Source organism: Carcharhinus amblyrhynchos, chromosome 27, assembly GCF_965287045.1.
Source record: "Carcharhinus amblyrhynchos chromosome 27, sCarAmb.v2.hapA, whole genome shotgun sequence".
NCBI classification, from domain to species: Eukaryota; Metazoa; Chordata; class Chondrichthyes; order Carcharhiniformes; family Carcharhinidae; genus Carcharhinus; species Carcharhinus amblyrhynchos.
Window position 1 is genome coordinate 23,515,693 of NC_137350.1, and position 12,090 is coordinate 23,527,782.

Sequence of the window (12,090 nt, forward strand, 5' to 3'; positions counted from 1 at the left end):
ACACCATCTGTGTTCAGTGCGCAGAAATAAAGCTGGTTTTTTTATTCTGTGCAGAAAGAGCTAGTGTAAGTCTCATTCAGAACTCGTTCAGTTATAAGCTACAAGTTTGCCAAAATTTAATGTCTTCCCCTGACGGTTTGGGTGGTGGAATTCAATTGGGCAGGACAATGGTGGGTGGGACCCTGCTGCCTTCCTGCCCCAATACCAATTAAGGCCCTTAAATGGGCGATCAATGCCCACTTAAAGGTCTCATCCCACCTCTGCTGGTATTTACCCAATGACAGGCAGGGTACTCGCGTTGCTGAAAGCTTTAAGAGTAAGTCCTGTTGTGTTGCTTATGGAATACTTTGGTTGTTGGGGAGAGAGTTTCATTCAGAGCCTGGTGAAGGGACCTGGCATTGGGAAGGAGGAAGCCTGTTGAGATCTACCGCCCTGCCCTTGTTGCCACTTCTCATCCCCCTTGACCCTAAACCTGCAACCCCTATCCCTTTATTACTCACTTTTGGCTGGGACCAGTGCAAACGTGGGCCTCAGGTGAGTGTAATACTGGCAGCAGCCACCAGCTCCCTGATGGCACTGCTGAGCAATGAAGAGCTGCCACCCTTTGGCCGGCAGTTCTAGGAGGGCAGGACTTCCACCACTACCACCATCTCTCCCCTCAATCCTCCTCCCTCTCCCCAGGGTCCTTGATTTGGTGAATGCCTGCCACGTTAAACTTTGTCTTGTAATAGCAGCCTGGGTCCCTCCTTTTCTTAACACAATGTATTTGTCCAGAGTCATTAATAACTGGGAGGTTATGAAGAAAATTCACTTTAAAGTTACTATTGCTTCAGATAGTTAACAGATTAATAAAGTTATCACTGTTGGACCAAAATGCAAAACTCTTTTTTCTTTCAGTCCCATTTGTCCTTCATTTGAATCATTGAGGCCAATTCTACTAGCATTGTATTAAGAGATTTCATATCCTCCCCCCACCCAATACATTGGATATTAATTCAATTTCCAGATCAAAAATTGTATGTGTTTAATGGTACTCTTGATCTAGAATCTGAGTGCAGAAGGAGGCCATTCGGCCCATTGACTACAGTCCCACCCAGGGCCTATCCCCATGCATTTACCCCAGCTAGCCCCCCCTGACACTAAGGGACAATTTAGCATGATCAGTCCACCTAATTCACATCTTTGGCATGTAGGAGGAAACTGGAGCACCCGGAGGAAACCCACACAGACATGGGAAAAATATGCAAACTCCACACACAGTGACCCAAGCTGGGAATTGAACTTGGTGCTGAGATAGCAATGCTAATCACTGTGTCACCATGCCACCGCTATAAATCAGTAAAGGACAGATAGATCTCAGCACGCGAAACTGCATTATCTATTTTATTATTTAATCACATCCTCCTTCCAAAGTCATATAGATAGGTCCACTTTTATTCTTTTCTTTCCACCCTCACACTCCATCTTTTCCCTCATGCAGTATTTAACTTTTTCCAATTCTGCCAAGAGATATATCCACCTGAAACTTTTATCCTTCTCTTCACGAATGCTGCCTGACCTGCTGAGTGTTTACAGCATTTTCCCTTTAGTGCATGCAGCTATTCCTGAGCTCGGAAGTTTCATTGTGTTTAGTTTCTGACCACCTATTTCCACCTCTATAATACTGCTGACTTAGCACAGCTGCTGCTGAAATCCTCATCCAAGCCTTTGTTACCACTGGACTTGCCTAATCCCATGCATTCCTGGCTGACTTCCTACGTACAACCCCCTCAACTTGACATCATTCAGTGTTCCACCACCCACCGCACTAAGCCCTATTCGACCATCATCCCTGCCCTCGCTGATTACCTTGGCTCCTTGTGAAGCAAACACCTCAATTTTAAAAATTCTCATCCTTGTTTTCAAATCCCTCCCTTGCCTAATTTCCACCAGCCCCACGACCTTGCCTAATTTCGACCAGCCCCACGACCTCCCTGTATTTCTGTTCTCCACCAATTCTGGCACTCTCGCTTTTAATTTCTCTACTATTATTGGCCATTCCTTTGGCTACCAAGGCTCCTTAGTTCAACAATATCTTCCCTACACCTCTCCTCCTCTCTATCGCATTTTCCTCCTTCAGACACTCGTTAAAACTTTGCTCTTCAACCACGTCTTTCGTCACCTGCCCTGATATTTCCTTAGATGGCTCAATGTCAAATTTTGATTGAAACACACTTGTGAAGTACCTTAGGGTGTTTTAGTCCATTAAAGAATTAATATATATAAATACAAGTCATTCAAAGAAGAGTCTAGATTTAATTCCAAACTGGTCTATCAATTTTAAACTGCTTTACCTTTTAGAAAAGTGATCTGTGTCCCTGGAGTTATAATTTGCCTCTTGCACCTATGAGCCTCCATTTTTCTATTTTAAACATTCTGGCTCAGTGGTTAGCATTGCTGCCTCACAGTGCCAGGGACCCACCCTCTGGTGACTGTGTGGAGTTTGCACGTTCTCCCCATATCTGTGTGGGTTTCGTCCAGATGCTCCAGTTTCCTCCCACACTCCAAAGACAAAGAACAAAGAAAATTACAGCACAGGAACAGGCCCGTTGGCCCTCCAAGCCTGCACCAAACATGCTGCCCAACTTAACTAAAACCCCCTCCTCTTCAGGGGACAATATCCCTCTATTCCCATCCTATTCATGTATTTGTTAAGACGCCCCTTAAAAGTCACTATCGCGTCTGCTTTCACTATCTCCCCTGACAGCAAGTTCTAGGCACCCACCACCTTCTGTGTTTTTAAAGAAAAAATGTCTCACACATCTCTTTTAAACCTTGTCCTTCACATTTTAAACCTCTGCCCCCTAGTAATTGATCCAGGCAAAAACTTCTGATTATTCACTCTGTCCATGTCTCTCATAATCTTGTAGACTTCTCGCAGTTCGCCCCCTCAACCTCCGCTGTTCCAGTGAGAACAAATCAAGTTTCTCCAACCTCTCCACATAGCTGATGCCCTCCATACCAGACAACGTCCTGGTAAATCTTTTCTGTACCCTCTCAAGTCTCCATATCTTTCTGGTAGTGTGGCAACAAGAATTGAACACCTATATTCCAAGTGCAGCCTAACTAAGGTTCTACAAAGCTGCAACATGACTTGCCAATTTTTAAACTCAATATCCCGGCTGATGAAAGCAAGCATGCCATATGCCTTCTTGACTACCTTCTCTACTTGCGTTGCCACTTTCAGTGACCTGTGTACCTGTACACCTAGATCCCTTTGCCTATCAATACTCTTAAGGGTTGTGCCATTTACTGTATATTTCCTATCTGCATTATCTCACATTTGTCCGGATTAAACTCCATCTGCCATCTCTACGCCCAATTCTTCAACCGATCTGTATCCTCTGATGGTCCTTGTTGCGATCCGCAAATCCACCATCCTTTGTGTTGTCTGCAAACTTACTAATCAAGCCAGTTACATTTTTCTCAATCATTCATATAAATTAGTTGTGCGGGTTAGGTGCATTGGCCATGCTAAATTGCCCCTTTGTGTCAAGGGACTAGCAGGGTAAATATGTGGGGTTACGGGATAGGGTAGGATTGCTGTTGCTGCAGGTTTGATGGACCAAATGGCCTCCTTCTGTGCTGTAGGGATTCTTTGATCCTCCCCATCATACAAATAATCTAGTTGGCAGCAGCATCTTTCTGTACTCGTATTGTGGGACTCTCTAATCCCAGATATTCAATACAAAGCAAGCAATTAATCCTTGATAACACTGATGAGTAAAATAGGAGTAGTTGGTTCCCACGGTTAGTGAGAATTTGCCTCACTTTTTTTGACCTTTTATCTGAGCCATGAGAAACCTTCTGATTCAGCCTCACAAACAATTATTTCCCCTCCCTATAAGCCATTTCTAAGCTGGCATTAGCAATTGTTTTCACTTAAAAAAAAACATTTGAATGAAGGGTCTGAGGGTATCATTGCGAAATTTCATGATGACAAAAAGATAAATAGGAAAGTAAGTTGTAGCGAGGACATGAGAAGCCTACAAGAAGATAGAGGGGGTGGCTCTCTGATCTCACCACGCCTGACACAGATCACGGTGATCTCAGAGAATAACATGCGGACCTAAAAATAGGTTTTGCGCCCTGCGCCAAACAGTTTGCGATTCTCCCAGTCCATTTTTAGTGGCACAAACTGGATCACGCCCAAGAAGGGTGCCAGGACGATTAGTGCATTTAAATATTCATAGCCTGTTCAACCCCCCAGACACAGAATTCTCTGGCCTTCCGGTGCCGCACGATAATGGCAAGAATCATAATGACCTAGCAAAGATCTAGCAAATTAAATATAATGTGGGAAAATGGGAGGTTGTCCATTTTGGAAGGAAAAATAAAGGGAGTATTTTATCTTCACAGTAAGAGATTGCAGAGCTCTTAAGGTACAAAGTGCAAAATGGTTCGAATGGAGATGCAGCAAGTAATTAGCAAAGTAAATGGAATGTTCTAATTTATTCTAAGGGGAATTGAATACAAGAGTAGGAATTTATGCTTCAGTTGATGTGATTGCATGCGGAATACTGTGTACAGTATTGGTTTCCATATTCAAGGAAAGATACAAGTGCATTAGAAGCAGTTCAGAGAAGGTTCATAGAGTCATAAAGGTTTAGTGCATGGAAACGAGCCTTTCTGCCCAACTTGTCATTCTGCTCTTTTTTGTTTTAAACCCTAAGCTAGTCCCAATTGCCTGCATCTGGCCCATATCCCTCTATATCCATCTTACCCATGTAACTGTTTAAACGCTATTAAAAAGACAAAATTGTATCTGCCTCCACTACTACCTCTGGCAGCTTGTTCCAGACACTGACCACCCTCTGTGTAAAAAAAAAAACTGCCTCTCTGTACCCTCTTGCATCTCTCCCCTCTCACCTTAAACCTATGCCCTTTAGTTTTAGACTCCCCTACCTTTGGGAAAAGATATTGACTGTCTAGCTGATCTGTGCCCCTCATTATGTTGTAGACCTCTATAAAATCACCCTGAAGCCTTCTACAGTCCAGAGAAAATAGTCCCAGTCTATCCAGCTTCTCCTTATAACTCAAACCATCAAGTCCTGGTAGCATCCAAGTAAATCTCTTCTGCACTTTTTCTACTTTAATAATATCCTTTCTATAATAGGAGATTAGTACCTGCAATGGATGGGTTGTCTTACGAGCAAAGGCTTGTATCTGCTGGAATTTAGAAGAGTAAGAGATGACCTGATTGAAATATATATGATCCTGAGTGGATTTGACAAGGTGGAAGCGGGAGGGATGCTTCCTCTTGTGGAAGGGATGTTTCCTCTTTTCTCTATGGGCAGCACGGTGGCACAGTGGTTAGCACTGCTGCCTCACAGCGCCTGGGAGCCAGGTTCGATTCCCGGCTTGAGTCACTGTCTGTGTAGAGTTTGTACATTCTCCCCGTGTCTGCGTGAGTTTCCTCCGGATGCTCTGGTTTTCTCTCGCAGTCCAAAGATGTGCAGGTTAGGTTGATTGGCCATGCTAAATTGACCATAGTGTCAGCGGGATTAGCAGGATAAATATGTCGGGTTATGGGACTAGGATGGGATTGTTGTTGGTGCATGCTCGATGGGCTGAATGGCCTCCTTCTGAATTGTCGGGGTTCTATGGGAGAATCTAGAACTCAGGGTCACTGTTCCAAAATAAAGAGTCACCCATTAGGGCAGATGAGGAAAAAAAAATTCTGAGTCGTGAAACTTTGGAATTCTCTTCCTCAAAACGTGGTTGAGGTAGAGTCCTTAAAATATCTTGAAGCCAAAGATAAATAAATTCTTGATAACCTTTCACCCCCTTGCTTATTGGGTATAGGCAGGAGTACACAGTTAAGGTAAAATCAGATCAGTCATGATCTTATGGAAAGTAAAGCAGGCTTGAGGGGCTAAGCACATTATTCCTATCCCTAAGTTGCATGTTTGTATGTAATCATGAATAATTTCCATGGAGACATCCACATGTCTAATACTTGAATGTTTCTCTGTTCCTAACTGAACATTTTCAGAATCCCACACACCACCAAAATATGGACATGAGAAGTAGGAGCAGAAATAGGCCATTTAGCCCTTCAAGCCTGATCCACCATTCAATAAAATCATGGTTGATTTGTCGGTATTTTGAATGCCACATTCCCATCTACCCTTGACAATCTTTGATTCCCTTACCCAACAAGAATCTATCTATCTTTGCCTTAACCATATTCAATACCACCCACCACATTCCCCGCCCCCCGCTCCTCAGCCTTCTGAGACAGAGATTTTTAAAGTCACACAATCTTCTGAGAGAAAAAGAATTCGCCTCATCTCTGTCCAAAAAGGATGACCCTTAATTTTGAAACAGTGCCCTCTGAGTTCTGTGTGGCACAGTGGCAGTAGTTGTCACTGCTGCCTCGCAGTGCCAGGGATCTGGGTTCGACCCCCAGTTTGGGTCACTGTCTGTGCAGAGTCTGCACATTCTCCTCGTGTCTGCGTGAGTTTCCTCTGGGTGCTGCGGTTTCCTCCCACAGTTCAAAAGATGTGCTGGTTAGGTGCACTGGCCATGCTAAATTCTCCCTCAGTGTACCCGAACAGGCACCAGAGTGTGGGGACTAGAGGATTTTCACAGTAACTTCATTACAGTATTAGTGTAAGCCTACTTGTGACTAATAAATAAATGAACTCATCCACAAAAGGAAACATCCTTTCCACATTCACCTTGTCAAGATCATTCAGGATCTTCGATAGTTCAATCAAGTCACTCCTCACTCCTCTTAAGTCCAGTCTGTCCAAACTTACCTCATGAGATAATTCCAGGTATTAATCTAGTAAACCTCTACTGAATTGCCTTGAACACATTTACATCCTTTCTTAAATAAGACCAAAATTGCACTTCATATTCAAGATATAATCTCACCAATGTCTTGTGTATCTGAAGCATAACATCCTTGGTTTCATGTGCAATGCCTGTCATAATAAAGGATAGCATTCCATTTGTCTCCTTGATTACATGCTACACTTGCATGCTAGCTTTTCATGACTCATGCACCAGAACACCTAGATTCCTCTGCAGTTTGGAATTCTGTAGTCATTTCTCATTAAAGTAATACTCTACTTCTTTTATTCTTCCTGCCAAAGTGAACAACCTCACTTCAGTGCACATTATACTCCATCTGCCAGTTTTTTGCCACTCACTCAACCTATGTTTCACCTCCTTACATCCACTTCACAACATACTTCCCAACATTTTTTTTGTCATAAGGAGAGAATGAGGGTAGATTTTATAGAAACATATAAGATTATGAAGGGAATAGATAAGATAGAAGCAGGGAAGGTGTTTCCACTGGTGGGTGAAACTAGAACTAGGAGACCTGGCCTGAAAATAAGGGGGAGCAGATTTAGGACTGAATTGAGGAGGAGCATCCGCACCTAAAGTGTTGTGAAACAGTTGAGGCTACCTCATTGAATGTTTTTAAGGCAGCGATAGATTAATTCCTTTACTGTTCAAAAATTTAGGGTTATGGTGAATGGGGGGGTAAGTGGAGCTGAGTCCACGAAAAGATCAGCCATGATCTTATTGAATGGCAAAGCAGGCTCGATGGGCCAGATGGCCTACTCCTGCTCTTAGTTCTTATGTTCACCTGTAAATGTAGCTCCCATGCCTTCACTCCGTTTGTCTAAATCATTGACACAAATGGTTAAAAGTTGAGGCCCCAGCACATATCCCTGAGGGATTCCACTTGTCACATCCTGTCAATCAGAAAAAAACCCATTTGTGCATAGTCTCTGCTTAACGCCAGCCAACTAATCTTCCATCCAAGCTTTCCATGTTACCCCCTACCCCATGAGCTTATAATTTCCACAATAACATTTAACTTGAAACTTTATCAAATGCTTTCCAAGTAAGTTACATCTACATATTCCTTGTTATCAATAGCACATTTACTCCTTCAAAATACTCCAATTGTTAAATATGATTTTCCTTCCTCTAAGCCGTGCAAATTCTTCCCAAGTGCCCAACATTAACCTCCTTAATGATTGATTGGCTCTAACACATTCCCCACAACAGACATCAAGCTAACTGGTCGATAATTTCCTGTTTTCTGCCTCTCTCCCTCCTTGAATAAAAAGGTTATATGTGCTACTTTCCCATCTGTTTGAACCTTTCCACAATCTAGCAAATTTTGGAAAATTATCACCAACACATCTACTATCTCATTAGCTACCTCTTTTCAGACCCTAGGATGAAATCCATTAGGACCAGGACATTTGTCAACCTGTAGCTCCCAGTTTATTCAGTATGACTTCCTAGTGATTGTAATTTCACCAAGTTCCTCTCTCCTTTCCACCTCCCTCATTTACACCTATTGCTAGAATATCATTTGTATTTCTATAGTGAAGACAGAAGCAAAATATTTGCATATTTCATCCACCATTCCCTTATTATCTTCTATTAATTCCCTATTGTCACTCTTGAGGACTAACACTCACTTTACTAATACTTGTCGAAACTCTTGTTATCCATATTTTATATTTTTCGCATTCTTCCTCTCAACTCTAGTTTCTTTCTCCTCATGAATTTTTTCATCATTCTCTGCTACTCTTTATATTCTGACTAATTATCTGACCTACCGCATGGTCTGCGCATTATACGCTTGCTTTTAAGTTTGATGCTTTCTTTAACTACTTTAGTTAACCATGGATGGTGTCCTCCTTTTGATGAATGTTCATTATTGTAGAAATAAACTTAGGAGTATTCTGAAATATCCCCTTAAGTGTTGCCACTGCTTCTCTATTGTCCTATTTCTAGCCTGCACAGGTGTCATAGTGTGGCGACTAAGGGATTTTCACAATAACTTCACTGCAGTGTTAATGTAAACCTACTTGTGACACTAATAATTAAATTTAAATTTAGTTGACTTCAGCTATCTCTGCTTTCGTGCCCACATAGTTGCCCTTATTTAAGTTTAAAATAGCAGTCTTGGACCCACTCTTCTCCCTTTTCAAACTGGATGTAAAATTCAATCATAGTATCCTCACTGCTTCCTCATAAGTCCTTTACTCTGAGGTCATTAATTAATCCTGTCACATTACACAATACCAAGTCTAATATAATATCTGCACTCCTCTAATTCGCACTCTGTCTTTGGCTGCAACAGCAGTTGCCTAGGCCCTAATCTCTGACATACCTTCCCTACACCTCCTCACCACTGCCTTGCCTTACTTCTTTTTCAAAGCACTTTATTAAAGCCTACTTCTTTAACTAAGCTTTTGGTTATCTGATATCATATCTCTTTAAGTGGCTGAGTGTCAGTTTTTAATAAGGTGCTTCTCACAGGAACATTATGTTAAAAGTGCTAAGCTGTAGTTGGACTACCATCCACATTCCTCTAAATCTCAATATTCCAACCATTTCAAGTAACAGGAAATAATGAATGGGAATGTTTTTAGGTGATCCCTGTTTTCTAATAAAGGTTAAATTTATTTATTAGTGTCATAAGTAAGCTTACATTAACACTGCAATGAAGTTACTGTGAAAAACCCCTCGTCGCCACACTCTTGCGCCAGTTCAGGTACACAAAGGGAGAATTTAGAATGGCCAAACTCCACACAGACAATCATGCAAGCTGAGAATCGAACCTGGGTCCCTGGCGCTGTGAGGCAGCAGTTCTAATCACTATGCCACTGCGCTGACCATAATAAAATTACTTTCACTGCTCTTTAATAGGTGCAATGTATTTTTATGCTACATTTCAAGCCAGTTTCTATTAAGATACAATAAAACCCCATCACATTCCCAAGACTGAACATAGGTATGCAAATTGCTGGGTTAAAATACATTTGCTTGCAGGCTAACTTGACTGGAACTTGATCTATGTTATTAAGTGAAAGGCTTTGACATTTTTATTATGCGTTCGGGCCAGTAAAGCGATGTACGTTGTATGGTGCACAATTAGATTCCAGGCATGAGCAAGGCTTGACCTGATTTCCTACCATACACACCAGTAAACTGTTTATTCTATGTTGATTATGAACATCGTTTAATGGTGGCCACCACCGGATTAGGATTGAGAAGGAATCACTTAGCTGAAATGCTGACTTGTACTGGAGATACTAAATCCTGAGCTTAGGTTCATTCAGATCCGCCAACTATGAAGATTTTAACAACGCTATAAATTCTTCATCCAGCCTAGTGCAGAATACAGTTTGGGATCATAGTGCAGTGCAGCAGAGCAGAATATTAATATGGAAAGATGTGCTTGAGGAGTAGTAAGATTCAGATTCACGCAGATGAATGAATCTCTGCATTTTCCAAGTCGCACTCTCCTGAGAGGGACATTTTTTCTTGTGCTCAAGCAGGTGATTACAGCAACACTGGCTGAGGTTTAAAGGTCATTTGTCAATCTTTAACAGGGAATCCTTTGTAAATGTGAAATGTTGGCAGATAAATATGTTGTACGTTGGGGAGGGGGGGGTGGTAATACATGATTGGCATTTGACTTCAATCCATGAGGGATATAGCTCAGTGGTCGAGTATTTTGCTGCAGATCAAGAGGTTCCTGGTGCCCTCTACCATTTACAGGTGGCACAGTAGTTAGCACCACTGCCTCACAGTGCCAGGGACCCAAGTTCAATTCCGACCTCGGGTGACTGTCTGGAGTTTGTACGTTCTCCCCATGTCTGGGTGAGTTTTCTTTGGGTGCTCCAGTTTCTTCCCACCGTCCAAAGATGTACAGGTTAGGTGGATTGGTCATGATAAATTAACCCTTAGTGTGGGATATTACTACCTCACTCGAGGTAGTAATATCCCACCCGAGGCCAATGTAAAATTCTGGTCTTAATGTTGGGGAGATTAGCAGGGTAAATACAAGCGGTTACGTGGATGGGCCTGGGTGAGATTGTTGTAGGTGCAACATGAATGGGCTGAATGGCCTCCTTTTGCATTGCAGTGATTCTGTGTGAACTTGGACAAAAAAACAATTCTATCAATTCATAAACACCCAAAAAATGGCACAAAGTAAGTTACAGATTGCATAGTGCATTATCCAATGAAAACGCCATAAATCACCTAGGACAAAGGTGCAGTGACTCAGACAAATAGGGAGAAACCTCTCTGCAACACATTGGCAACATTTATTTATCAATGGGATCTTGCATGTATTTGTGTCGCAGGCCACAAACTAGTAACGGATTCTACCTTCAGTGTTACCAACAATTATGTGTTTCATGTAGGAATATATGAAATTTGAGATGTTTCACTGGAATTGAATCGATAGCATGCAAAGGACTGAATATGCCAACCGGGTACTTGCTGCCCTGTACCTGTCTGTAACAAGACATGCCCCAAGTAGGGAGCAGGCAAACTTAAGGTACAAAATTTATAACTAGAAAGCATAATTGTGCAGTTGTACATTGACAAAGGCAAGATAGGAACATGCCAACTAATTGCACCTGGCTGGATTCATAATGGCCAGGATGTTTAGGATGATGGGGTTTCCCTTCTCCCCACCTGATGTATCAGTGTCCAATGCATCACCGCTGGTACTGACTGCCCTTTGAGCCATTTAATGCTCCAAGGGCTGGTAATGAACTGGAGGAGGGAGTTCAGTCCCTCGGTTGGCCAGTAGCTCTCAGGTTTCAACAGCACCAGAAGCTGCAGTGGACAGAACTGGTATTGCAAGCAGTGATGTGGAGATGCCAGCGTCGGACTGGGGTAAACACAGTAAGAAGTCTCTCAACACCAAGGTAAAGTCCTCTGAGACAGAAGGTTGGAGGTCCGTGCTCCACTATGGATCTAAGAATAAAATCTAAATTATGGGTCGAATTCTCTTATCGCGTCTGCAGCTGGTTTGGAGCAGCCCGGTTCCATCTCCATGCTAAGCTGGTCTTCACAGATAGCACCACGCTGCTGTACCCATGGGTATTTCTGCATCACCATCTTGGATCAGTATTGCTCCTGGAGTTGGGGAAGGCGGAGTCACTTCCACCTCCGCAACAAAGGTCTGAATTTCTACTGGGTATGGAGTGCGAGGTGAGGTGGGGGGGGTGGCGGTGGGATGCTGTTGGTTGTGATGGTCTGATGAAG